We start from the raw sequence: 25,786 nt of genomic DNA, 5'->3' as shown, positions 1-25,786 counted from the left end.
TTTGAGCTTAAGAGGTACAGTTAGTAAGTTTGCAGATGACACCAAAATTGGAGGTGTAGTGGACAGCGAAGAGGGTTATTTCAACGGGATCTTGACCAGATGGGCCAATGGGCTGAGAAGTGGCAGATGGAGTTTAATTCAGATAATTGTGAGGTGCTGCATTTTGGGAAAGCAAATCTTAGTAGGACTTATACACTTAATGGTAAGGTCCTAGGGAGTGTTGCTGAACAAAGAGACCTTGGAGTGCAGGTTCATAGCTCCTTGAAAGTGGAGTCGCGGATAGATAGGATAGTGGGGAGGGAATAGGGGGAGAGAGGGAATGGGGGAGAGCGGGAGTAGGGGGAGAGAGGGCATAGGGGGACAGAGGGAACAGGGGGAGAGAGGAAATGGGGGAGAGAGGGAACGGGGGAGAGAGGGACCAGGGGAACAGAGGGAATCGGGGGGGGGGGGGGAGAATAGGGGGAGAGAGGGAACAGGGGAACAGAGGGAACGGGGGGAGAGAGGGAATGGGGGAGAGAGGGAATAGGAGGAGAGAGGTGTGTGAGAGAGGCAGAGAGAGAAGCAGATGGAGACAGAGTGGGCAGAGGGAGGGAGAGAAACGAAGGGGAGAGAGAGGGAATGGAAGAGAAAGGAGGGGGGAAGGGAGAGAGACTGAAGTGGGGAGAGAGGGAGGGACAGAAAGGGAAGAGGAGAAAGAGAGGGAGGAGGAGAGAGGGAGGAGGAGGAGAGAGAAGTACAGAGAGAAGGGGGAGAAAGGAAGAGAGGGGGAAGAGGGAAGGAGAGAAAGAGAGCAGTAGAGACTGGGAGAGAGAGGGAGCAGGGAAAGAGTGAGAGAGGGAGAGGGAGGGAGGAGGTAGCACCTGATTGCAGATGGAATGGCAGTAATGGATGTGGAGTAGGGAGATGAATTTGCTGAGTAGGGAGATGTGCATGTGCGGATTGGCGCAGGGAGGGAGAGGGAGGGGAGCTATTTTTAGAGAGAGTGCAGAGCTGGCATGTGTGAGTGCTGCCGAGCAAGGAGACGAGCAGGAACAGGAGCAGGAACAGGACTCACTCTCTCACTCACTCTGTCAGGCGGGCAGCAGGAGCCGGTAAGAAATTCCAACCTCCCCCTCCTCTGTCTGACTAGCTCAGGTCCAGGAGCATCTACTGCCGAGTAAAAGGCAAGTACGATGATGTTTGATGTGTTAATGGGGGGGGGGGGGGGGAGTGTGTGAGCAGCTTGCGGCTGGAATGGGGGGCAGTGCGGGGACTGGGTGCAGGGACCTGGCTCACTGTTCCTGGGGTTGGCGACATCTGATCCTGGCTGCAACTAAGCTACCACCCTGCACCGTGACTCTGTCTCGGAATTGGGGGCGATCTCCGTGAACCGGGGGCAGATTCTGATAAGGAAATGGCTTCATTGTGAATAGTTGAGAGAGATGGTCTGCGATTGACAGAACCCGGAAGCAGAGCGGGAACAGGGAGACAGAGAGAGCCAGGTTTGGAGTTTTTCCCCCTCTCTCTGTGTAGGCAGCAAAACGGTTGGGCTTTGGAAGCTGAGCAAAACGCGATGCAGATGTAGTGCCCGCGGTGTTCAATGCGACCCACAGCGACCTTGAGTTTATTGAAAGTCAGCAGCATTCTCTCGCAGTGCTCTCCCTGTCCCTGAAAGGGCGGCAGGACAGGCAAGTGTTCAATGCACACACACAAACGATACAGCACTGTATACACACACACACACAGCACTGTCCTGTACACACACACAGTACTGTATACACACACACAGCACTGTTCTGTCCACACACACACAACATTGTCCTGTGCAAACACACATTATTCTGTACACACACACAGCACTGTCCTGTGCACACACACATAACACAGTCGTGTACACACACACAGCACTGTCCTGTGTGCACACACACAGCACTGTCCTATACACACGCACAGCGCTGTCCTGTACACACACAGAACACTGTCCAGTTCTCAAACACACAACACAGTCCTGTACACACACAGCACTGACCTGTGCGCGCACACACAGCACTGTCCTGTGCACACACACACAGCACTGTCCTGTACACACACACACAGCACTGTCCTGTACACACACAGCACTGTCCTGTACACACACAGCACTGTCCTGCACACACTCAGCACTGTCCTGTACACACACACACAAAACACTGTCCTGTGCACACACAACACTCCTGTGCACACACACAGCACTGTCCTGTACACACACAGCACAGTCCTGTGCACACACACACGGCACTGTCCTGTACACACGCACACAAAACACTGTCCTGTACACACACAACACTCCTGTGCACACACACAGCACTGTCCTGTACACACACAGCACAGTCCTGTGCACACACACACGGCACTGTCCTGTACACACACAGCACTGTCCTGTGCACACACACACAACACAGTCCTGTACACACACACAGCACTGTCCTGTGCACACACACACAGCACTGTCCTGTGCACACACACAACACTGTCTTGTGCACACACACAGTACTGTCCTGTACACACACAACACTGTCCTGTGCACACACACAGCATTGTCCTGTATACACACACACAACACAGTCCTATACACACACACAGCACTGTCCTGTACACACACACAGCACTGTCCTGCGCACACACACAGCACTGTCCTGTGCACACACACACAGCACTGTCCTATACACACACACAACAGTCCTGTGCACACACACAGCACTGTCCTGTTTTCACACACAGCACTGTCCTGTGCACACACACATACAGCACTGTCCTGTACACACACACAGCACTGTCCTGTGCACACACACAACACAGTCCTGTACACACACACAACACAGTCCTGTACACACACACAGCACTGTCCTGTATACACACACAGCACTGTCCTGTGCACACGCACACAGCACTGTCCTGTACAAATACACAACACAGTCCTGTACACACACACAGCACTGTCCTGTGCACACACACATGCAGCACTGTCCTGTATACACACACAGCACTGTCCTGTGCACACACACACAGCACTGTCCTGTACACACACACAGCACTGTCCTGTGCACACACACAACACAGTCCTGTACACACACACAGCACTGTCCTGTATACACACACAGCACTGTCCTGTACACACACACAACACAGTCCTGTACACACACACAACACAGTCCTGTACACACACACAACACAGTCCTGTACACACACACAGCACTGTCCTGTATACACACACAGCACTGTCCTGTTTCCTAGCCGCAAGGGAAGCTCATTCGTGCATTCGTGCCCCATCTGTCACATTGATCTGGAACTCTGAGCCTGAAAGTACTCCATACATAATTTCTTTCCCGTCCGGAAATGATTTAATCCAGCAATATTTCCTCGAGATAGTTTCTGAGATTCTCCCCGTGTGGAATCCTGGCAACTCAAAGGCACGGAACCCCAGCAATCAATCAAACCCCGCGGATGAGGCATTAGCAAACGCGATAGCAATTCGGTCCAACAGAGAGCAGAGTCATGCTGCACCGAAATGAGACCGAGCAGCATTGACTCTGCGCTTCATGAACGGCCAGAAACCCGGAGGCAAGCCAGGAGTGCGGTAAAGAGTATGGACGGAAAGGAATAATGTGAACTTCCAATAACTCCTAACTATATATCAGCAACAGTCACACCGCAGGCCGCTTCTCATTCCCCACCCCTCCCTGTAAAAACTAACTTCTGAAAGTCACAAGTGCACAAAATCGCAGAGGCGAAGGAGAGAATCGGCATCGGAAGAATCAGTAACATACAACATACAAGAGGTCAGATTAGTCTCCGGGTTACTCACATCACAAAGCAGGCAAGAGCATTCCCCAATGTTACTGAGACTGAGAGAAAAAAGCTCTCCCATTCCCACACACCCGAGGAAGGCTGAATCCGCTCTCATTCTCAGAAGATAGGATCCTCCCCCATTCTCACAACAGAGGGAGACAGCGTCATATTCCAAAAGCAACTGTAATTAAAAAGAATTCAAGTCCACACTTTTATAAGAGAACTTCATTTGACTTAGCTACATTCCGTAAAACCCACACCCCAGTGATTACTAGCTCACTACATTTATATGATCAAATTAGAGTCATAGAGATGTACAACATGGAAACAGACCCTTTGATCCAACTTGTCTATGCCAACCAGGTATCCTAAATTAATCTAGTTCTATTTGCCAGCACCCGGCCCATATCCCTCTAAACCCTTCCTATTCATATACCCATCCAGGTGCCTTTTAAATGCTGTAATTGTACCAGCCTCCACCACATCCTCTGGCAGCTCATTCCATACACGTACCACCCTCAGTGTGAAAAAGTTGCCCCTTAGGTCTCTTTTATACCTTTCCCCTCTCACCCTAAGTCTATGCCCTCTAGATCTGGACTCCCCCACCCCAGGGAATGGACCTTGTCTATTTACCCTATCCATGCCCCTCATGATTTTATAAGCCTCTATAAGGACACCCCTCAGCCTCCAACACTCCAGGGAAAATAGCCTCAGCCTATTCAGCCTCTCCCTATCATTAGTATATCCATCACTTGTTCTCGTTCTATTAGGTCTCAGGCAATCCTAGATTATAACAGAAATTGCAATTGCTGGAGGAACTTAGCAGGTCTGACAGCATCTGTGGAGAGAAAGCAGAGCTAATGTTTCAGTCCCTTCCTCACTGGACTTCAAAAATTAACTGCTTTCTATCTGCATATGCTGTCAGACCTGTTGAGTTTCTCCAGTAATTCCTATATTTATTTCAGATCTTCAACATCTGCAGTTCTTTGATTTATTTTAAATGATAATAGATTCCCATTTATCTTCTCAGATACATTAATCTTTACTAGTAAAAAAAATGAAATACCTAATTGGCAATAGATTATATTCCCATGTTTTCTTTGCACATTAAAATTCCTAGTGTCCTTTTCCAGTATGTCCAACAGTTTCTCTGGAATTGCTGCTTTTTTTGTAAGACAATCAGATCACTGACTGCACTCTCCATCCATTTCAATTTGGAGATTTCTCCATTCTCCACCATTTGCACTATCGATCCTCAACCTTTTTTACAATGTTGAGTGTACATTATTCTGCAGTGACTTAGAGGCATACAGTCATCGAGATGTACAGCATGGAAATAGACCTTTCGGTCCAACCTGTCCATGCCAACCAGATATCCCAACCCAATCTAGTCCCACCTACCAACGCGTGGCCCATATACCTCCAAACCCTTCCTATTCATGTACCCATCTAAATGCCTCTTAAATGTTGCAATTGTACCAGCCTCCACCACTTCCTCTGGCACCTCATTCCATATCCGTATCACCCTCTGCGTGAAAAAGTTGCCCCTTAGGTCTCTTTTATATCTTTCCCCTCTCTCCCTAAACCTATGTCCTCTAGTTCTGGACTCCCTGACCCCAGCGAAAAGACTTTGTCTATTTATCCTATCCATGCCCCTCATGATTTTATAAACCTCTATAAGGTCTCCCCTCAGCCTCCGGCGCTCCAGGGAAAACAGCCCCAGCCTGTTCAGCCTCTCCCTATAGCTCAAATCCTCCAACCCTGGCAACATCCTTCTAAATCCTTTCTGAACCCTTTCAAGTTTCACAACATCTTTCCGATAGGAAGGAGACCACAATTGCATGCAATATTCCAACAGTGGCCTAACCAATGTCCTGTACAGCTGCAATATGACCTCCCAACTCCTGTACTCAATACTCTGACCAATAAAGGAAAGCATACCAAATGCCTTCTTCACTAGCTTATCTACTTGCAACTCTACTTTCAAGGAGCTATGAACCTGCACTCCAAGATCTCTTTGTTCAGCAACACTCCCTAGGTCCTTACCATTAAGTGTATTAGTCCTGCTAAGATTTGCTTTCCCAAAATGCAGCACCTCGCATTTATCTTCATCTGCCACTTCTCAGCCCATTGGCCCATCTGGTCAAGATCCCGTTGTAATGTGAGGTAACCTTCTTCGCTGTCCACTACACCTCCAATTTTGGTGTCATCTGCAAACTTACTAACTGTACTTCTTATGCTCACATCCAAACCATTCATATAAATGACAAAAAGTAGTGGACCCAGCACCGATCCTTGTGGCACTCCACTGGTCACAGGCCTCCAATCTGAAAAACAATCCTCCACCACCACCCTCTGTCTTCTACCCTTGAGCCAGTTCCAAATGGCTAGTTTGGGGAACCTTGTCAAATGCCTTACTGAAGTCCATATAGATCACATCTATCGCTCTGCCCTCATCAATCTTCTTTGTTACTTCTTCAAAAAACTTAATCAAGTTTGTGAGACATGATTTCCCACACACAAAGCCATGTTGACTATCCCTAATCAGTCCTCGCCTTTCCAAATACATGTACGTCCTGTCCCTCAGGATTCCCTCCAACAACTTGCCCACCACCAACATCAGGCTCACTAGTCTATAGTTCCCTGGTTTGTCCTTACCACCCTTCTTAAACAGTGGCACCATGTTTATTATCAATGTCACACTCAATGGGTGTTGTTGCTGAACCCCTATTTGAATTTCTTCCAATATGTTTGCTGAGGAAAAATACCATTTCTACCACCCCATCAAGGGTGAATGTCTGTATCGTTAATGTACCTTTTGCTATTTTTCTGATCTATTTGGTTTCCCAAGCTAAAGGGCAATATTTACTTACCTTTCCTACAAGAAAAGTGCTGAACTCATCTGCATTAGAAAATCAGTCACAGAGATTTATATAAGAAACATCACTAAAAACATGTTTCATGTTCCTGGCATCTCTCAATAATGAAATGTTCAAAACACAATGATCCATTTTTAATTTTTTTCAACAGTTTATTGCCTAAATGATATTTTCCACCTTAGATTTTTCTTAGTTTTACTAAACTCTAATATTTCAAAACTGGCATCTAGCCTTGTTTAGATGCTAGCCAATGTATCTGTCCAATTTGACATCACAATTCCTTCATTTCAGTTTTGGAAACCACTGTATCTTTTTGTGAAGCCCTGGTTTGATGAATAGCAATGGATAAACATTTTCCAGATTGCTGACACAAAATGACATTTGAACTATTCAGCTGAATTTCCAATCCAGTGTACTTAAACATCCCAGAAGCCTGACTTCCAATTCTGGATTCTGCTTTAATTCCATTCATGATAATGTTTTTAAATTCACTGCTCCAACCCCAAAACATCACGTATATGCATCATGAAGATGCTTGAAAACTGTCCCCTATTTTGCCAGTAAAACGTGGTAGTCATTTTTTGACTGAAGACAACCTGATTTTAGTGAAACAGACCTTTGTGAGAAGTACCAAACTCTAGAGGCATCATTCATGAACACTTTGATTAAACTTCTGAAGTATTCCATTGTATTTGTGACTCTTTTAGAGGGTGAAGAAACTCTTCTCTCTTAGATTGCTCTCCCTGTAGCTTTAATATAAATTGATTTACTCTCTCAAGCATTTATAACTACAAAGCCAAAAAAAACTTTTCATCCCAATGGTGAATCTACCCTAATATCCTGATTCCCCTGTTTTTTTAAACCTTGTTTTAGCCTTATAAATCACATTAGGGCCATCTTTTCAATCCATGTCCACCTTTCTGAAGGAACCAGTTGCCTCCTTTCTGGCACCTCTGTGTACACCTTAAATTCTTTGCAGCTTTGTAGTTCTTGTTGTCTGGCATCTTGTACTAACTTGCCTTTGAGTTTGTTCATGGCTACTAAAACTTCCCAGTCACATGCTCTTGGTGGCATTCCTGGTTTGATCCCCATCCCAATTCTATTAGTAGGACTCCTTTCAACAGTTGCCCTTTCTAGGAATATGTTCACTTCCAGAACCCACTGTTTGATCTTACTGTGCATTTTCTTGACTTTCATCTTTGTACTTCATGTTCCCAATCCATGGGCTTAACATCTTGCCTCTCATCGTGTACATTCATCCAATGTTTATGCATTCTAGTGGCCATCTAAATTATCACATTTCTCCATTGACAAGCACCTTCTGTAAATATTTGATGGTACCTACTTTTGGGAATTGCCCTTTGGAATCAATGGCTCAAATGGACCATTGGAACATATCTGTTCATTGTCAGACAAACTACCAGTTGTAGCAATTTGATCCTCTTAGCTGTGCAACATTTCGGTATGAGAGGTATCTGGCTCCTCACTATTTTCTAGAACTCCTTCAGAATCTGCAAATTTTTATCCACATGAAGCAGTTTTGAAAAGTGTACCTGAACAGTCTCATTCCCATGCTATACAATTATTAGTTTTCCATCTTTATCAATATTCTTCCTCAGGACTCTCCATTAAGCTGTTCTCTCCTATAAACATTGGATGAAAGTACAGAATGAGGGGCAAGATGTTAGGCCCATGGATTGGGAACATTAAGTACAAAGACTAAAGTCAAGGAAATGGTGCGATCCTTAATGAGCACTTTACATTGGTATTCACCAAAGTCAAAGTCAGGGATGTTGAAATTAGGGAAAGGTGTGTGAATACTCTTGGGTAGGTCAACATGTTGCAGGAGGAAGTGTTGGGTGTCTTGAATGCATCAAGGTGGCAAGACCCCAGGACCAGATGGGATCTATCCTAAGAAACTGAGGGAGGTAAGGGAGGAAGTAGATGGGGTCTTACCAGATCTTTGGGATGAGGATTGATGTTGTTGGGACTAGGATTGGAGTCACAATGATATAAGAATTGAGGACATGTTTGAGTGTGTCTGGGTCTCAGAGTGAGATATGTAGAAGCTAGCATCAGAGATGAGTGTGAGGGGATCAGGTGTAATGGTGAAATAAGGTTCTGTGGGAGAAAGTGAGGACTGCAAATGCTCGAGACTGCAGAGTTGAGAGTGTGTTGCTGGAAAAGCACAACAGGTCAGGCAGGTCAAGGAGCAGGAGAATCGATCTTTCAGGCATAAGCCTTTCATCAGGAATGAGGTTCACTGTTGAGATTATAGCTGGGGTTGGGTTTGAATTGCAAGTGGGATTGAGGGAAAGTTGAGGCTAGAGGTCATAGAGTCATGGAGTCATAGAGATATACAGCACAGAAACAGACCCTTTGGTCCAACTAGCCCCTGTCAACCAGATAACATAACCTAACCTAGTTCCATTTGCCAGCACTTGGCCCATATCCCTCTAAACCCTTCCTATTCATATACACATCCACATGCATTTCAAATGTTGTAATTGTACCAGCCTCCACCACATCCTCTGGCAGCTCATTCCATACATGCATCGCCCTCTGCATGAAAAAGTTGCCCCTTAGGTCCCTTTTATATCTTTCCCCTCTCACCCTAAACCTATGTCCTCTAGTTCTGGACTCCCCCACCCCAGGGAAAAGACTGTCTATTTATCCTATCCAGGCCCCTCATGATTTTATAAACCTCTATGAGGTCACCCCTCAGCCTTCGATGCTCCAGGGTAAACAGCCCCAGCCTATTGAACCTCTCCCTATAGCTCAACACCTTCACACTGGCAACATCTGTGTAAATTCTTTATGAACCCTTTCAAGTTTCAAAACATCCTTCCAAAAGGAAGGAGACCAGAATTGCACACAATATTCCAAAAGTGGCCAAACCAAAGTCCTGTACAACTGCAACATGACCTCCCAACTCCTGTACTCAATACTCTGACCATAAAGGAAAGCATACCAAATGCCTTCTTCACTAACATCTACCTGCAACTCTACTTTCAAGGAGCTATGAACCTGCACTCCAAGGTCTCTTTGTTCAGCAACACTCCCTAGGACTTTACCATTAAGTGTATAAGTCCTGCTAAGATTTGCTTTCCCAAAATGCAGCACCTCGCATTTATCTGAATTAAACTCCACCTGCCACTCCTCAGCCCATTGGCCCCTCTGGTCCAGATCCTGTTGTAATCCTGTTACCTTCTTCGTTGTCCACTACAGCTCCAATTTTGGTGTCATCTGCAAACTTACTAACTATACCTCCTATGTTCATATCCAAATCATTTATATAAATGATGAAAAGTAGTGGACCTAGCACTGATCCTTGTGGAACTCCACTGGTCACAGGCCTCCAGTCTGAAAAACAACCCTCCACCACCACCCTCTGTCTTCTACCTTTGAGCCAGTTCTGTATCCAAATGGCTAGTTCTCCCTGTATTCCATGAGATCTAATCTTGCTAACCATGGGGAACCTTGTCGAATGCTATACTGAAGTCAATATAGATCACGTCCACTGCTCTGCCCTCATCAATCCTCTTTGTTACTTTTTCAATAAACTCAATAAATTTCCTGAGACATGATTTCACATGCATAAAGCCATGTTGACTATCTCTAATCAGTCCTTGCCTTTCCAAATGTGTGTAAATCCTGTCCCTGAGGATTCCCTCCAACAATTTGCTCATCACTGGCATCTGGCTCACCGGTCTTTACTTCCTTGGCTTGTCTTTACCAATGTTCTTAAATAATGGTACCACGTTAGCCAACCTCCAGTCTTCTGGCACCTCACCTGTGGCCATCAATGATACAAATGTCTCAGCAAGGGGTCCAGCAATCACTTCCCTAACTTCCTGCAGAGTTCTAGGGTACACCTGATCAGGTCCTGGGGATTTACCCACCTTTATGCGTTTCAAGACATCCAGCAATTCCTCCTCTGTAATATGAACATTTTTCAAGATGGCACCATCTATTTCCCTACATTCTATATCTTCCATGTCCTTCTCCATAGTAAACACTGATGCAAAATACCCGTTTAGTTATCTCCCCCATCTCCTGCGGCTGCACACAAAGGCCACCTTGCTGATCTTTGACGGGGCCCTATTCTCTCCCTAGTTACCCTTTTGTTCTTAACTCTATTTGCCAAAGCTACCTAATGTTCCCTTTTTGCCATCCTGATTTCCCTCTTAAGTATACTTCTACTGACGTTATACTCTTCTAAGGATGCATTCGATCTCTCCTGTCTATACCTGACATAGGCTTCCTTCTTCTTTCTTAACCAAACCCTCAATTTCTTTAGTCATCCAGCATTCCCTACACCTACTAGCCTTTCCTTTCACCCTGACAGGAATATACTGTCTCTGGACTGTTGTTACCTCCTTTCTGCTAAATATTTTCTGCTATATTTAAGCCTCACCTAACAAAGGAAACAGAAGACCTGCAGGTCCTGTCATTGCCTTCAGTTTACAAGTTTCTTTTATGTTCTTTTATCTGTGTTCCCATTAGTCAATCCATCTGTTCCTGCAATCAGTCTATTATATAACATGTAAACTGAGACATTTTTCTGATGGTGATAAATCATACAATATTATAAACCAGTTACATTGCACAGATTATATATCAGTTACCTCACAACACAGCAGTAACTTAGATTTATGTAGCACCTTTAATGAAATGAAACATCTCAAGGTGCTTGGCATGACATCGAGCAAATAAGGAGATATGACATCAGATGACAAAAGGTTTTTCAAGTAGGTAGACTTTGCAACAGCCTTCTGTCTCATAAGATGTTAGTCGGTACCATGACGGTCAATTTTATGAGAAGCATCACTTGGAGTGGCTAAAGAGTCCAATTCTGGGACATCTAACTCTGTTGCATTTGGTGCTGAGCAATTTAGTGTGTTGAGATGGTGCATGATTCACTGGCCTCTGTTTTCTCTGGACTTTGGCCAGCTGATATGTTCATTTCTGCTTAACTCTTCCAATGCCATTTGAAACCGTCTCCACTTACCAGTGTCAGTGCCTTGCCATCTTCCTATCTCACTTATCCTTGTCATAGAGGAATGCTCAGTGGCCAATTCATAGTACAAAGATTGTTGGCATATGCTGTTCATCCAACGAATGTGAGCCAATGCAAGCATCATTGGCTTAGTAATAAGTATATGGTAATTGGATTAGTACAGAGGTTGCAATAGGAGGAGTAAATGATGACACTTTCAAAAAATTATCTTAGGATCAATCATAACACCAAGGTTGCGCACAGTCTGGCTTAATCTCAGACTGTTGCCAGGACAGAGATGGCCTATAAAGCTGGGAAGAGTTTAGAGCAGGAACAAAATACAATGTCCTCAATCTTCCCATTATTTATTTGAGGGAAATTTCTGCATATCTGGCATTGGATGTCAAATATGCAGTCTGATAATTTAACAGCAGTAGGGGAATGGAGTGAGGTGGTGATGAAGTCGAACAGGTGCCATCGATCAATGTGAAAACAATGCTGTGCTTTCAGATGATATGGCTGAGGGGCAGTGTGTAGGTTGTATGTGCCTGGAATGCACTGCTGGGGAGATATTGGAAGCAGAAATGATAACAATGTTTAAGGGGCATTTAGACACTCAAATGGACTGGCAGGGAATAGAGGGATTGGTTTAGAATGCAATTACGGTGGGTACAAACATAGTGGCTGAAGGGCCTGTTCCTGTGTTGTACTGTCCAATAGAATATAGAACATTATCAGTGATGGGCAACATGGGTTTGTGCGGGGGAGATCGTGCCTTACCAACTTAATAGAGTTCTTCAAGGAAGTGACCAAGTTGTTAGATGAAGGAAGGGCTGTTGATGTCATATACATGGACTTTAGTAAGGCGTTTGATAAGGTTCCCCATTGTAAACTAATGGAGAAAGTGAAGTCACATGGTGTGCAGGATGTTCTAGCTAGGTGGATAAAGAACTGGTTGGGCAACAGGAGACAGAGAGTAGTAGTTGAAGGGAGTTTCTTGAAATGGAGAAAGGTGACCAGTGGTGTTCCACAGGCGTCAGTATTGGGGCCACTGTTGTTTGTAATATACATAAATGATCTGGAAGAGGGCACTGTTGGTATGATCAGCAAGTTTGCAAATGACACGAAGATTGGTGGAGTAGCAGAAAGCATAAGGGACTGTCAAAGAGTACGGGAGGATATAGATAGACTGGAGAGTTGGGCGGAAAAATGGCAGATAGATTTCAATCCAGACAAATGTGAGGTGATGCATTTAGGCAAGACTAATTCTAGAGCGAATTATACAATGAACGGAAGAGCCTTGGGAAAAGTTGATGGGCAGAGAGATCTGGGAGTGCAGGTCCATTGTACCCTGAGCGTTACTGCACAGGTGGATAGAGTGGTCAAGAAGGCATATAGTATGCTTACCTTCATTGGACGGGCTATTGAGTATAAGAGCTGGCAAGTCATGTTAAAATTGTACAAGACATTGGTTTGGTCACATTTAGAATACGTTACAGTTCTGGGTGTCATATTACCAAAAGGATGTGGACACTTTGGAGAGGGTGCAGAGAAGGTTTACGAGGATGTTGCCTGGTATGGAAGGTGCCAGCTATGAAGAGAGGTTGAGTAGGTTAGATTTGTTTTCATTAGAAAAAAGGAGATTGAGGGGGGACCTGATTGAGATTTACAAAATCATGAAGGGTATAGACAGGGTGGATAGAGACAAGCTTTTTCCCAGGGTGAAGGATTCAATAACGAGAGGTCACGTTTTCAAGGTGAGAGGTGGAAAGTTTAAGGGGGATACACGTGGCAAGTACTTCACACAGAGGTTGGTGGGCTTTTGGAACGCGTTGCCAGCAGAGGTGGTAGAGGCAGGCACGGTAGATTCATTTAAGATGCGTCTGGACAGATGCATGAGTAGGTGGAGAGCAGAGGGATACAGATGCTTAGGAATTGACCGACAGGTTTAGACAGTACATTTGGATCGGCTCAGGCTTGGAGGGCCCAAGGGCCTGTTCCTGGGCTGTAAATTTTCTTTGTTCTTTGTTCTTTATTACAGTGTAGTACAGGCCCTTCAGTCCTTGATGTTGTGCTGACCCGTGGAACTAATCTGAAGCCTATCTATCCTACACTATTCTATTTTCATCCAGATGTTTATCCAATGATCATTTAAATGCCCTTAAAGTTGGCAAGCCTACTAATGATGCAGGCAGTGCATTCCATGCCCCTACATCTCTCTGCGTAAAGGAACTACATCTGACATCTGTCCTATATCATCCTCAATTTAAAGCTATGTCCCCTCGTGCTAGCCATCACCATCCGAGGAAAAAGGATAACCCTCTGATTATCTTATATGTCTCAATTAAGTCACCTCTCCACCTCCTTCTCTCTAACGAAAACAGCCTCAAGTCCCTCAGCCTTTCCTCATAAGACCTACCTTCCATACCAGGCAACATCCTAGTAAATCTCCTCTGCACCCTTTTCCAAACCTTCCACATCCTTGCTATAATACGGTGACCAGAACTGTACACAATACTCCAAGTGCGGCCGTACCAGAGTTTTGTACAGCTGCAGCATGACCTCATGGCTCTGAAACACAATCCCTCTACCAATAAAAGCTAACACACTGTATACCTTCTTAACAACCCTATCAACCTGGCTGGCAACTTTCAGGGATTTATGTACATGAACACCGAGATCTCTCTGCTCATTGACACTAACAAGAATCCTACTATTAGCCCAGTACTCTTTATTCCTGTTGCTCTTTCCAAAGTGAATCACCTCACACTTTTCCACATTAAACTCCATTTGCCACCTATGTTCTATGTAAATCTGTGCATACTTGTTTTTGATCTTTTCATGAGCGGGAACAATTTATCCCTGAATACTCTGTCAAGATTTCTCATTATTTTGAAAACTTCAATCAAATCTTCTCTTAACTTTTTCCTTTCCATGGAAAACAGTCCCAACTTCATGAATCTTCATAACTAAAGTTTCTAATCCTTGGAAACATTTTCACAAACCTCTTTTGCACTCAATCCATGCACTTCTAAAGTGTGAAGCCCAGACTAGTTGCAGTATTCCAGCCGTGGTCTAACTAGTGTCCTGTAATAGTTCAACAGACCCTCCCTACTCTTGTATTCCGTATCCTTGTTATAAGACCCAGGATACTGAATGCTTTGTTAACTGTTTCTTCACTTGTCCTGCCATCCTTAACAAAACAAAAATTGCTGGAAAATCTCAGAAGGTCTGGCAGCATCTGTGGAGAGAGATCAGAGCTAGTGTTTTGGGTTCAGAGACCCTTCCTTAGAACTGTGAATCTCAAAAGCCCTATTTTCTCAAAAACATTGAGAAGAAGGAATCATTTTAAATAGATACCTGTACGAAATACCATTTCAATAACAATAATGATAAAAGCCGAACCAAACTGGGTTGGTTTTCAGTAGTTCTGTATTTGGAATATGTCTCAGAAACTATTAATAGTAACAGGAGACCCCTTTGAGAAACATGAGCAATGAGTTGCTCTTTCAGCTGGCTGATGAGATGAGCCATGATCTGTGACTGCTGATCATCAAGATTCCAGTGGTTTCCAGTCCCTGTTGGTGGCAATATTTTGGAGCACACCTCTATAATTTAGTGGACTTCCTTTGGACATAATGCCTCTCCACTCTCTCAATCCCTCCCACACCATTCCCTCCACCCCAACATGACTCCATAGAGAGGGTTCAGAAAAGATTTACAAGAATGTTGCCAGGATTGGAGGGTTTAAGTTATAAGGAGCGGCTGGACAGATTGGGACTATCTTCACGCAGTGTAGAAGGTTGAGAGGTGATTTCATAGAGGTTTATAAAATCATGAGGGTAGATAAGGTGAATAGCAAAGGTCCATTCTTTAGAGTGGGGGAGTTCAAAATTGGGTTTAATGTGAGAGGAGGCAGATTTAAAAGGGACCGGAGGGGCAACGTTTTCACAGAGGGTGGTTCATATGAGGAATGACAGTGGAAGTGGTGGGTGCAAACACAGTTATAGTATTTAAAAGACATTTGGACAGGTACATGAATAGGAAATATTTAAAGGGATATGGGTTACACTTCAGCAGGTGGAACACATTTAGTTTGGGAACAATGCACAGTATGGATGAGTTGGATCGATTCTGTTCTGTACTGTTTCTGTATTGTATGACTATGGCTCTTTGACTCTATAGGTTTAGCAACATAACACTTATTTTAAAAAGCCCTCTTTTCTTTCAAGTGCTTTAGTCACTGGTGTTATCTGTGACATTCCTGGCTGCATAGTAATTAATTCTCTACAATAAAATATCTTGGTAAAATCTGTAAATTCTGCAAACTATTTTTGATTTGATGATATACCATTTACATGAGAGCAGATGTACCTTTCTATACAGATATAACATAGATGGTGACCTGGAAACAAATGGTTAAATTCAATAAGTCCTTTTATAACTTAAAAACAGTTATTGCTTTTCAGACCACTGCCACTGTTGGGTATGTAGCAGGTTGTTCCATGGGCTCTCAGTTCTTTCTGTCATAGAGTAACTGCAAGGTGACTCACTGCTGCAATTCCTCATGAGAGTTGATAGCAGTGATCATCTTCATTGCTCTGATAATGCAGATGATTAGCATTCCTGTAGATCTTTAAAGTCAGGTGTCACATCTCAGTGACAGCCTCCCGGCTTAACTTGAGCCTTCTCAGGCAGTTCTTGTTTGCAATGTTTCCCACTATAGCAGTTTGGTGGAGTGGCTGGGTAATACGACTCATAAACTTCCCAATGCCTCTGCTTTTTAGAAGCTTAGATAGAAATATAGAAACTAGGAGCAGGAGTAGGCCACTTGGTCTTCAAGCCTTCTCCACCATTCAATATGATCGTGGCTAATCATCTAACCGAGTACCCTGTTCCCCTTTCTTCCTGTACCATTTGATCTGGTTAGCACGTTATGGGCCAGACTGAACCCCCTGAAAATATATCAAGGAGATAGCCTAGCCCCTAATTTTTATCTTATTTAAAGGCAAGTGTAAGGTGCTGTGTTCCAGATGTAATTTGATTGGTCACACTACTTGCCTTTAAGCTAAACAGATTTTATTCTTACATCTTTATTCTTCTACAAAGAAAAGAAAGAAGAACTAGTATAACTTTAACTCTATTGGAAAACTTAATAGGATAATAGATTATTTAATCACTAAAGAATAACTGTTCCAATATGGTAGCATTCTAGAAACACAACCTTGGTAAAGACAAGCCATGTGTAAATTGGCTTAGGGACAAGAACATTAGGGAAGTTAACACGTGGCTAAGGGAATGGTGTGGGAAAGAGGGGTTCCATTTCATGGGGTATTGGCATCAGTTTTGGAACGGGGTATCTGTACCGATGGAATGGTCTCCACCTGAACTGATGTAGAACCAGTGTTCTGGTGAAAAGGATACACAGGATGGTCAGTAGGACTTTAAACTTGTGAGTTGGAGATTGGGGGAAGGAAAAGGGAAAATGACAGGAAGTATGATGATAGATAAAAAGGTAAGCAGCAGGTTAGCATGTGTGCAGAAGGGTCTTAGTTCAAGGCAAACTATGAAAGATGCAAAAAGGAAGGATAACTCAGGAGTTATTATTAGAGATGTTGGAAATCATGAGGGTGAGAAAGCTAGCATAAGGGCACGTTACCTGAATGCTCGTAGCATTCGTAACAAGATTGATGAGTTAATGGCACAAGTAATCATGAATGAATGTGATTTGGTAGCCATTACGGAGACATGGTTACAAGGTGGTCACGACTGGCAGTTAAATATCCAGGGGTACTAGACTATTTGGAAGAACAGACAGGAAGGTAAAGGAGGTGGTGTAGCTCTGATATTCAAGGATGACATCAGGGCAGTGCTGAGAGATGATATAAGTTATGTAGAGAATGAAGTTGAATCCATTTGGGTGGAAATTAGCAATTCTAAGAAGAAAAAGTCACTGATAGGCATAGTTTATAGGCCGCCAAATAATAACATCATATTGGGTGGGCAATAAACAAATAAATAAGTAATGCCTGTAAAAAATGGTACAGCTATTATCATGGGGTATTTTAATCTTCATGTAGATTGGTTGAACCAGCTTGGTCAGGATGGCCTTGAGGAGGAGTTTGTTGAGTGTATCCATGATAGTTTTTTAAACAGTATGTAATGGAACGGATGAGGGAGGAAGCTATCCTAGATCTGGTCCTGTGTAATGAGACAGGAATAAATTAATGACCTCATAGTTAGGGATCCTCTTGGAAGGAGTGATCACAGTATGGGTAATCTGCTATGGGTGTTTAGGGAAATAAAGAAAGTTATCACATTGAAAAAGAAGGCATACAAAGTGGCCAAGATCAGCAGGAAACTAGAAGATTGGGAAAGCTTAAAAGGTCAACAGAAAGCCACAAAAAGAGCTATAAAGAAAAGTAAGATAAAACATGAGAAAAAAATACAAAGACAGATAGCAAAGGTTTCTGTAAATATATAAAACGAAAAAGAGTGGCTAAAGTAAATGTTGGTCCTTTAGAAGATGAGAAGGGGCATTTAGTTATGGAAGATGATGAAATGGCCAAGGCATTGAACAGGTACTTTGTATCAGTCTTCACAGTGAGGACACTAATAACATGCCAGAAATTGACAAAGAGATTAAGGTAGGTCAGGACCTGGAAGCAATCATTATTACGGAAGAGGTAGTGTTGGGCAAGCTGATGGAGCTAATGAAAGCTAAGTCTCCTGGCCCTGATCGAATGCATCCCAGGATACTAAAGGAGATGGCGGGAGAAATAGCAAGTGCACTGGTGGTAATTTTCCAAAATTCGCTGGACTTTGGGGCTGTCCCAGTAGATTGGAAAACAGCAAATGTGACACCACTGTTTAAAAAGGGAGGTAGGCGGAGATGGGGAATTATATATCAGTGAGTTTAACCTCTGTAATGGGGAAGATGCTTGAGTCTATTATCAAGGAAGAAATATCTGGGCATCTTGATAGAAATTGTCCCGTTGGACAGACACAGCATGGGTTCATGAGGGCAGGTCATGCTTAATAAATATTTTGGAATTCGAGGAAGACATTTTGAGCAAGCTGGACAGCAGGGACCCATTAGATGTGGTGTACCTAAATTTCCAAAAGGTCTTTGACAAGGTGCTGCACAAGAGGTTGCTGCATAAGATAAAGTGTAGGGGTACAGTATTAGCGTGTATAGAGAATTGGTTGACGAACAGGAAGCAAAGAGTGGGAATAAATGAGTGCTATTCTGGCTGGCAATCAGTGACTAGTGGTGTGCCTCAAGGATCAGTATTGGGACTGCAATTATTCACAATTTACATAGATGGTTTGGAGTCAGGGACCATGTGTAGGGTGACAAAGTTTGCAGATGACATTAAAATGAGTGGCAGAGGAAAGTGTGCAGAGGACTGTGAAACTTTGCAGAGAAACATAGATACTTTGAGTGAGTGGGCAAAGGTCTGGCAGATGGAATACAATGTTAATAAATGGGAAGTCATCCATTTTGGTAGAAGTAACCGTAAAAAGGACAATTACTTGAATGGTAAAAATTGCAGCATGCCGCTGTGCAGAGGGTCCTGGGTATCCTTGTGCATGAATCACAGAGGGTTGGTCTGCAGGTACAACAAATGATTAGGAAGGCAAATGGAATTTTGTCCTTCATTGCTAAAGAGTTTCATTTAAAAGCAGGGAGGTTATGCAGCAGCTGTACAGGGTGATGGTGAGGCCACACCTCGAGTACTGTGTGCAGTTTTGGTCTCCTTACTTGAGAAAGGATGTACTGGCACTGGAGGGAGTGTAGAGGAGGTTCACTAGGTTGATTCCGCAGGTGAGGGGGTTGGCTTATGAGGAGAGACTGAGTAGACTGGGATTATACTCATTGGAATTCAGAAGAATGAGGAGGGATCTTATAGAAACACATAAAATTAAGAAGTGAATGGATAAGGAAGAAGTACAGAGAATGCTTCCACTGGCAAGTGAAACTAAGACAAGAGGGCATGGCCTCAAGATTAGAGAGAGGAGATTTAGGACTAAATTGAAAAGGAACTTCTTCACCCAGAGGGTTGTAAATCTGTGGAATTCCCACCCAGTGAAGTAGTTGATGCTACTTCAGTAAACATTTTTAAAGCTAAGGTAGATTTCTTTTTAAAAATAAAGGAATTAAGGGATACGGTGAGAGTGCGTGTAGGTGGGTCAGAGTCCACAAAAATATCAGCCATGATCTTATTGAATGGTGGAGCAGGCTCGAGGGACCAGACGGCCTACTCCTGCTCCTCGGTCTTATATTCTTACGACAAATTCAGTAAAACAGATTGTGTCACTTGCAATTATGTCAGCAGAGAGCAAACATTCTGGTAGAAAGGGAGAGAGAGAGACAGTTTCCAAGCCAGCTTCAAAAACCCCAACAACTGCTGAAAGCTAAACTAAAATCCTGGTTCTGTGGGAGCCTGACTCCACCTATATAGGCTGCTTCAATTGTTCCCATTTTTACTAAAACCCAAGGCCTCACAAACAGTTTACTTTAATGGCTTTGAACAGTCCACTCAGCACCTCTGTCTCAATCTCTCTTCATTAAAAAAAAGGACAAAATACACCTCTTAAAGCCATAGCATTGTAATAAGGCTTCTAACTATAACTAACTCATAGAGTCACAGAGATGTCCAGCACAGAAACAGACCCTTTGATCCAACTTGTCCATGCTGAACAGATATCCAAAATTAATCTAGTCCCATTTGCCAGCCCATGGCCCATATCCCTCTAAACCATTCCTATTCGTATACTCATCCAGATGCCTTTTAAATGTGATTGTACCAGGCACCACCACCTCCCATGGCAACTCATTCCATCCACGTACCATCTATTTGTGGGCGGCACGGTGGCACAGTGGTTAGCACTGCTGCCTCACAGCGCCTGAGACCCGGGCTCAGTTCCCGCCTCAGGCGACTGACTGTGTGGAGTTTGCACGTTCTCCCCGTGTCTGCGTGGGTTTCCTCCGGGTGCTCCGGTTTCCTCCCACAGTCCTAAAGATGTGCAGGTCAGGTGAATTGGCCATGCTAAATTGCCCGTAGTGTTAGGTAAGGGGCAAATGTAGGGGTATGGGTGGGTTGCGCTTCGGCGGGTCGGTGTGGACTTGTTGGGCCGAAGGGCCTGTTTCCACACTGTAATGTAATGTAATGTAATCTAATCCTTTGCATGAAAATGTTGTCCCTTAGGTCCCTTTTAAATCTTCCCCCTCACCACAAGAGCAGAACCTCTGGTTCTGCTCTTCCCCAATGCAGGAAAAGACCTTGTCTATTTATCCTATCCATGCCCCTCATGATTTATAAACCTCTATAAGGTCACCCCTCAGACTCCGACGCTCCAGGGAAAACAGCCTCAGCCTATTCAGCCTTTCCCTGTAGCTCAAACCCTCCAACCCTGGCAAAGCCTTCTCAAAATATTCAACATTTTTGCCTCAAGCACTTTCTGTGCAGAGAATTCCACAGGATCACTTCGCTGTGTGTGAAGAAATTTCTCCTTGTCTTAGTAATCATTTTGATTGTTGTAAAAGCCCATCTGGTTCACAGAACTTCATTTTTTTGATGTAATAAATTATGTTCTCAGTTAGGACAATTAGGACAATCAACTGTATTCTCTGCTCAAGTCTATCTAAGTCTCCACAGTTGTGGAGTCTTTTTTTTGCCTTAATGGTTGTTAGCAAGTTAATATAATCTCTTCTTGGCATTTCCTATACAGTGTTCCCTTTCTTTTAAGGGTGAAAATAATCATCCATTTCTGTGCTAACCAGAGACAGTTTTTATGCTGCTAATTCCACCCCACCCCTGCTATGTTTGCATCACTATCAGTATTAAAACAGATGTTAGTTACCATAATAGGGGGTCGGTAGCCTGGAGTTACTGAGGCCCATATTACTTCCCTCACCTCCTCATGCCTTCATGTTTCTGGGCATCATTTGCATCACTACCTGGGCAGTAACCTGTTCAGTTATCCCTTTAAATTGCAACGGAATCTCACATGTCTCCCAGGAGACTGATTCACAAACAGTAATGAGGCTCTTGCTGGATTCAATGAGTCACCCTAACCTTAAAACTGACCCTAACCCTAACCATAACCCTTGCCCTAATCCTAACCCTATCCCTAACCCTAAACCTGACCCTAACCCTGACCCTGATCCTAAGCCTATTGTAGAAGTATGGCAGCAGAATGTGACTGCCAGAAGGGCAGTAAGCAGTGCACAGGGACTTTAACTCTCCTATAATTCCACTCTGTCAGATTCAGTTAAAATCAACTCTCTTGACTCTAAAGGCAAAACAATTTTCTGGGATACTATCACATTTTGCACTATGTGAACCTTGCAACTTGAAGAGAAATGTAGAACTATCCCACACAGCTGGGTGGTAACCATCAAAGAATTAAATAATTTCCTTTGCTTCCCTCGACATAGTGACAAACGTACATTCAAGCTATACACTGGGTAATGTTGCACATGTTACCTTTATCAGCAGTTAATGAGTTGTAGCTGAGGTTATTCTTGTTTCTGTTGGCTGAACTGTGGGAAATGGTTCTCATGCAGAAGGTGCACAGCATCCTATTACCTTTTTGGTGAAGGGCACTCTAATTGCTTAGAGCTGTTAACCAAGGCTTTCATGAGGCCTGTAAATTGTATGTGTTTGCGAACAAAGCTGCCTCATCTGTCATTCCTCCATGTTGTCTTGCTTCTACAATCCAACTGCAAACAGGAGATTCTCATGTGTGATGGGGAGAAGGTTGAAAACATTGCTGAGGGTTTCTAAACTTTCATAGCACCATAAGACTAGAAGATATAGGACCAAAATTGGACCATTCGGCCCCATCGAGTCAGCTCCTCCATTTGATCATCCTTATATGTTTCTTGATCTTATTCTCCTGCATTTTCCCTATAACCCTTGATATCCTTACTAATCAAGAACTGTTCTATCTCTTAAATATGCTCAATGGCTCAGCCTCCACAGCTCTCTGTGGCAATGCATTCCACAGATATACTCTGACTGAAGAAATTGCTCCTCATCTCAGTTCTAAAAGGTCGTCTATTCCTGAGGCTGTGCCCTCGGAAAACATTTTCACCATGTCCACTCTATCTCGGTCTTCTGCATGTTTCAATTAGATTTCCCCCATCCTTAAAACTCCATCGAGTACAAACTCAGAGTCCCCATCTGCTTCTCATACGATGAGCTCTTCATCTCCAGGATCATCCTTGTAAACCTCCTCTGGACTCCTCCAAGGCACATGCTTTCTTAGAAACAGGGTCCAAAACTGTTCACAATATGCAGTCTAGCCATTAAAAGCCATGGCAATACATCTCTGCCCTTGTATTCTGGCCCTCTTGAAATAAATGCTAAAGTTGCATTTGCCTTCCTAATTGCCACTGAGCCTGAATGCTATCCTTAATAAAATCTGAACTAGGACTTCCACTCCCCTTTCCAGAGTCTTTCCCAGTTTAGCAAATTGTCTGTACCTCTATTCTTCCTACCAAAGTGCATAACCTCACACCTTGCCACATTGTATTCCATCTTCCATTTCTTTGCCCACTTGCCAATCATGTCTAAGTCCTTCTGTAGCCTCTTTGCTTCCTCAGCATTCCCTGTCCCTCCACCTATTTTTGTGTCATCTGCAAACTTAGCAACAATGTCCTCAGTTCCTTTGTCCAAATGTTAATGCAGAACTTGAATAGTTGTGGCCCCTTGTGGAATTCCATCAGTCACCGCCTGCTATCCTGAAAAAGAGGCATTTATCCCCACTCTCTGTCTTCTGCCAGTCAGCCAATCCTCTATTCATGCCAGTACTTTGCCCCTAACACCATGGGCTCCCATCTTATCTAGCAGCCTCCTGTGCGGCACCTGGTCACAGCCCTTTTGGAAATCCAATAAATCACATCCACTGGCTCTTCTTCATCTAACTTGCTCATTAACTCCTTAAAGAATTTCAACACATCTGTCGGGCATTACCTCTCCTTGATGAAGCCATGTTGACTAAGCCCTATTTTACCATCCACTTCCAAGTACTCAGCAATCTCATCCTGAATAATGGACTCTAAAATCTAAATTACCAATGGCCAAGGTAAGGCTAACTGACCTATAGTCTCCCTCCCTCCTTAAACAGGAGTGTTACATTAGCTATTTTCCGGTCCTCTGGGACCCCTGCTTCCTGAAAGATCACTACCAATACCTCCACAATCTCCTCAGCTATCTCCTTCAGAAGCTTGAGCTGTAGGCCATCTACTCTAGATGATTTATCCACCTTCAGACCTTTCACTTTCCCCACCATCTTCTCTTTATTGATGGTCACCCCACACTCACCTCTGCCCCCTGACTGTCTTGAAGTTCTGAACTACTGGTGTCTCCCACTTGATGCAAAATACTTATTCAGTTCCTCTTCCATTTCTTTGTTCTCCATTACTACTTCTTCAGCCTCATTTTGAGCGGTCCAATGTCCAATCTGGTATCACTCTTAGCTTTTATGTATCTAATAATATTCTTGAAATCTTCTTTTATAATATTAGCTAGCTTACTCATATTTTATCTTCTCCCCTCTTATTGCTTTTTTTCGTTGTTCTCTGCTGATTTTTAAAGATTTCTCAATCCTCTGGCTTCCCACTAATCTTCACCACATTGCATATTCTTTCCTTTGCTTTTATGCTGTCTCTGACTTCCTTTGTTAGTTATGATTGCCTCATCCTTCCTTTGGTATGTTTCTTTTCCCTTGAGATGGGTTTCTTCTGTACCTCCCGAATTACCCCCAGAAACCCCTGCCACTGCTGCTCCACCATCTTCCCCACTAGGCTCCCCTTCCAATCAACTCTGGCCAGCTTCTCCCTCATGTCTTTGTACTTGCCTTTACTCAAGTATAATACCATCACACCTGATTCCAGTTTCTCCCTCTCAGGGTGAATTTGATCATATTATGGTCTCTCCCTCTAGGGGTTCCTTCATCTTAAGCTCCCAAATCGTCTGCCTCATTGCACATCACCAAATCCAGAATTGCCTGTTCTCTAGTGGGCTCTGCCTCAATCTGCTCTTAAAACAAATCTCATAGACATTCCATAAATTCCTTTACTTGTCTCCTTTGCAGAGACAAGGACTGTTCTATTCAGGTGAAAACATTCTGAACATTCCTCTGTAACTGCAATACAGTAAAGTTCTGCCAGTCATGCTTTTGCAATTTGTAAAGCATTGTGCATGTCATATCATCCATTGCCAATGTTCACTTATTCTATCATTGGATCAGCTGTCGTATGATATAACACCACAGAGTAGCAGGCTTCACTTAACGGTATCATTGTGAAATGTCTAAACCTAAGACAAGATTGCATGATATAGCCGCATCTTAGTAGTATGATTTTAAAATCTGTGTAACCATCACATTGCAAATAACTGATTCTTCAGTTTCCTGTTAATATTGGTCATGTTTTAGTGATCCCCCATCTTGCAATCAGTTATTGTTTCCTACGAAAATTAATTCTTCCTGCTTAGATTCATTAATTTTTTTCACCAATAACCTTACCATGTGAGAACAGACTTTCTGAGACTGAACAATTCTGCTTTCTCACAGTAACTGAGAATCAGAGTGCATAAAAGTGTATACGGTCACGAGGGGCATGGAGAGCGTGAATGCACTTCATCTTTTTCCCAGGATTGGAGAATTAGGGACTACAGGGCATCAGATTAAGGTTAGAAGAGAAAGAATAAAAGAGAATCTGATGAGCAACCTTTTTACACAGAGGGTGGTACGCATATGGAATGAGCTGCCATTGGGAATGGTTGAGGTGGGTACATTAACAACATTTAAAAGGCATTTAGACAAATACATGGATAGGAAAGGGTTAGGAGGATATGGGCCAAGTGCAGGGAATGAGGTTGGCATGGATGGATATTTTGATCGGCATGGACCAGTTTGGGCCAAACAGCCTATTTTCATGCTGTAGGACTCTGTGACTCTATGGCTCTATGTGCAATTCCAAAAGCTGGCCAGATTACCAGAGATGGGTTTTACCTCAGGGAAGTGGAAGACGTTCTGAAGAAGGGTTACTGGACCTGAAGTGTTAATTCTAATTTCTCTGCACAGA

At 43.5% G+C, this 25,786-nt stretch overlaps 1 protein-coding gene across 2 annotated transcripts in view; it reads left to right on the top strand.

The window, feature by feature from the left end:
- The first annotated feature begins 1,010 nt into the window (after nucleotides 1–1,010).
- Nucleotides 1,011–25,786, top strand: part of cplx1 (complexin 1) — a 382,061-nt gene continuing 357,285 nt past the window's right edge. Inside the window, exon 1 of one of the 2 annotated variants that reach the window (XM_087979842.1) lies at nucleotides 1,011–1,091. The gene's annotated coding sequence lies outside the window, so the exon portion shown is untranslated. Of the gene's footprint in view, nucleotides 1,164–25,786 lie in introns of both variants that reach the window. The other variant, XM_087979841.1, reaches the window with a different exon arrangement.

The sequence above is a fragment of the Chiloscyllium plagiosum genome, unplaced genomic scaffold (genome assembly GCF_037043375.1).
Source record: "Chiloscyllium plagiosum isolate Xiang-an unplaced genomic scaffold, Cpla_swu_hap1 HiC_scaffold_36, whole genome shotgun sequence".
Taxonomy (NCBI): Eukaryota; Metazoa; Chordata; class Chondrichthyes; order Orectolobiformes; family Hemiscylliidae; genus Chiloscyllium; species Chiloscyllium plagiosum.
The sequence above is the reverse complement of the archived record's forward strand: the minus strand, read 5'-3'. Positions and strand labels throughout refer to the sequence as shown.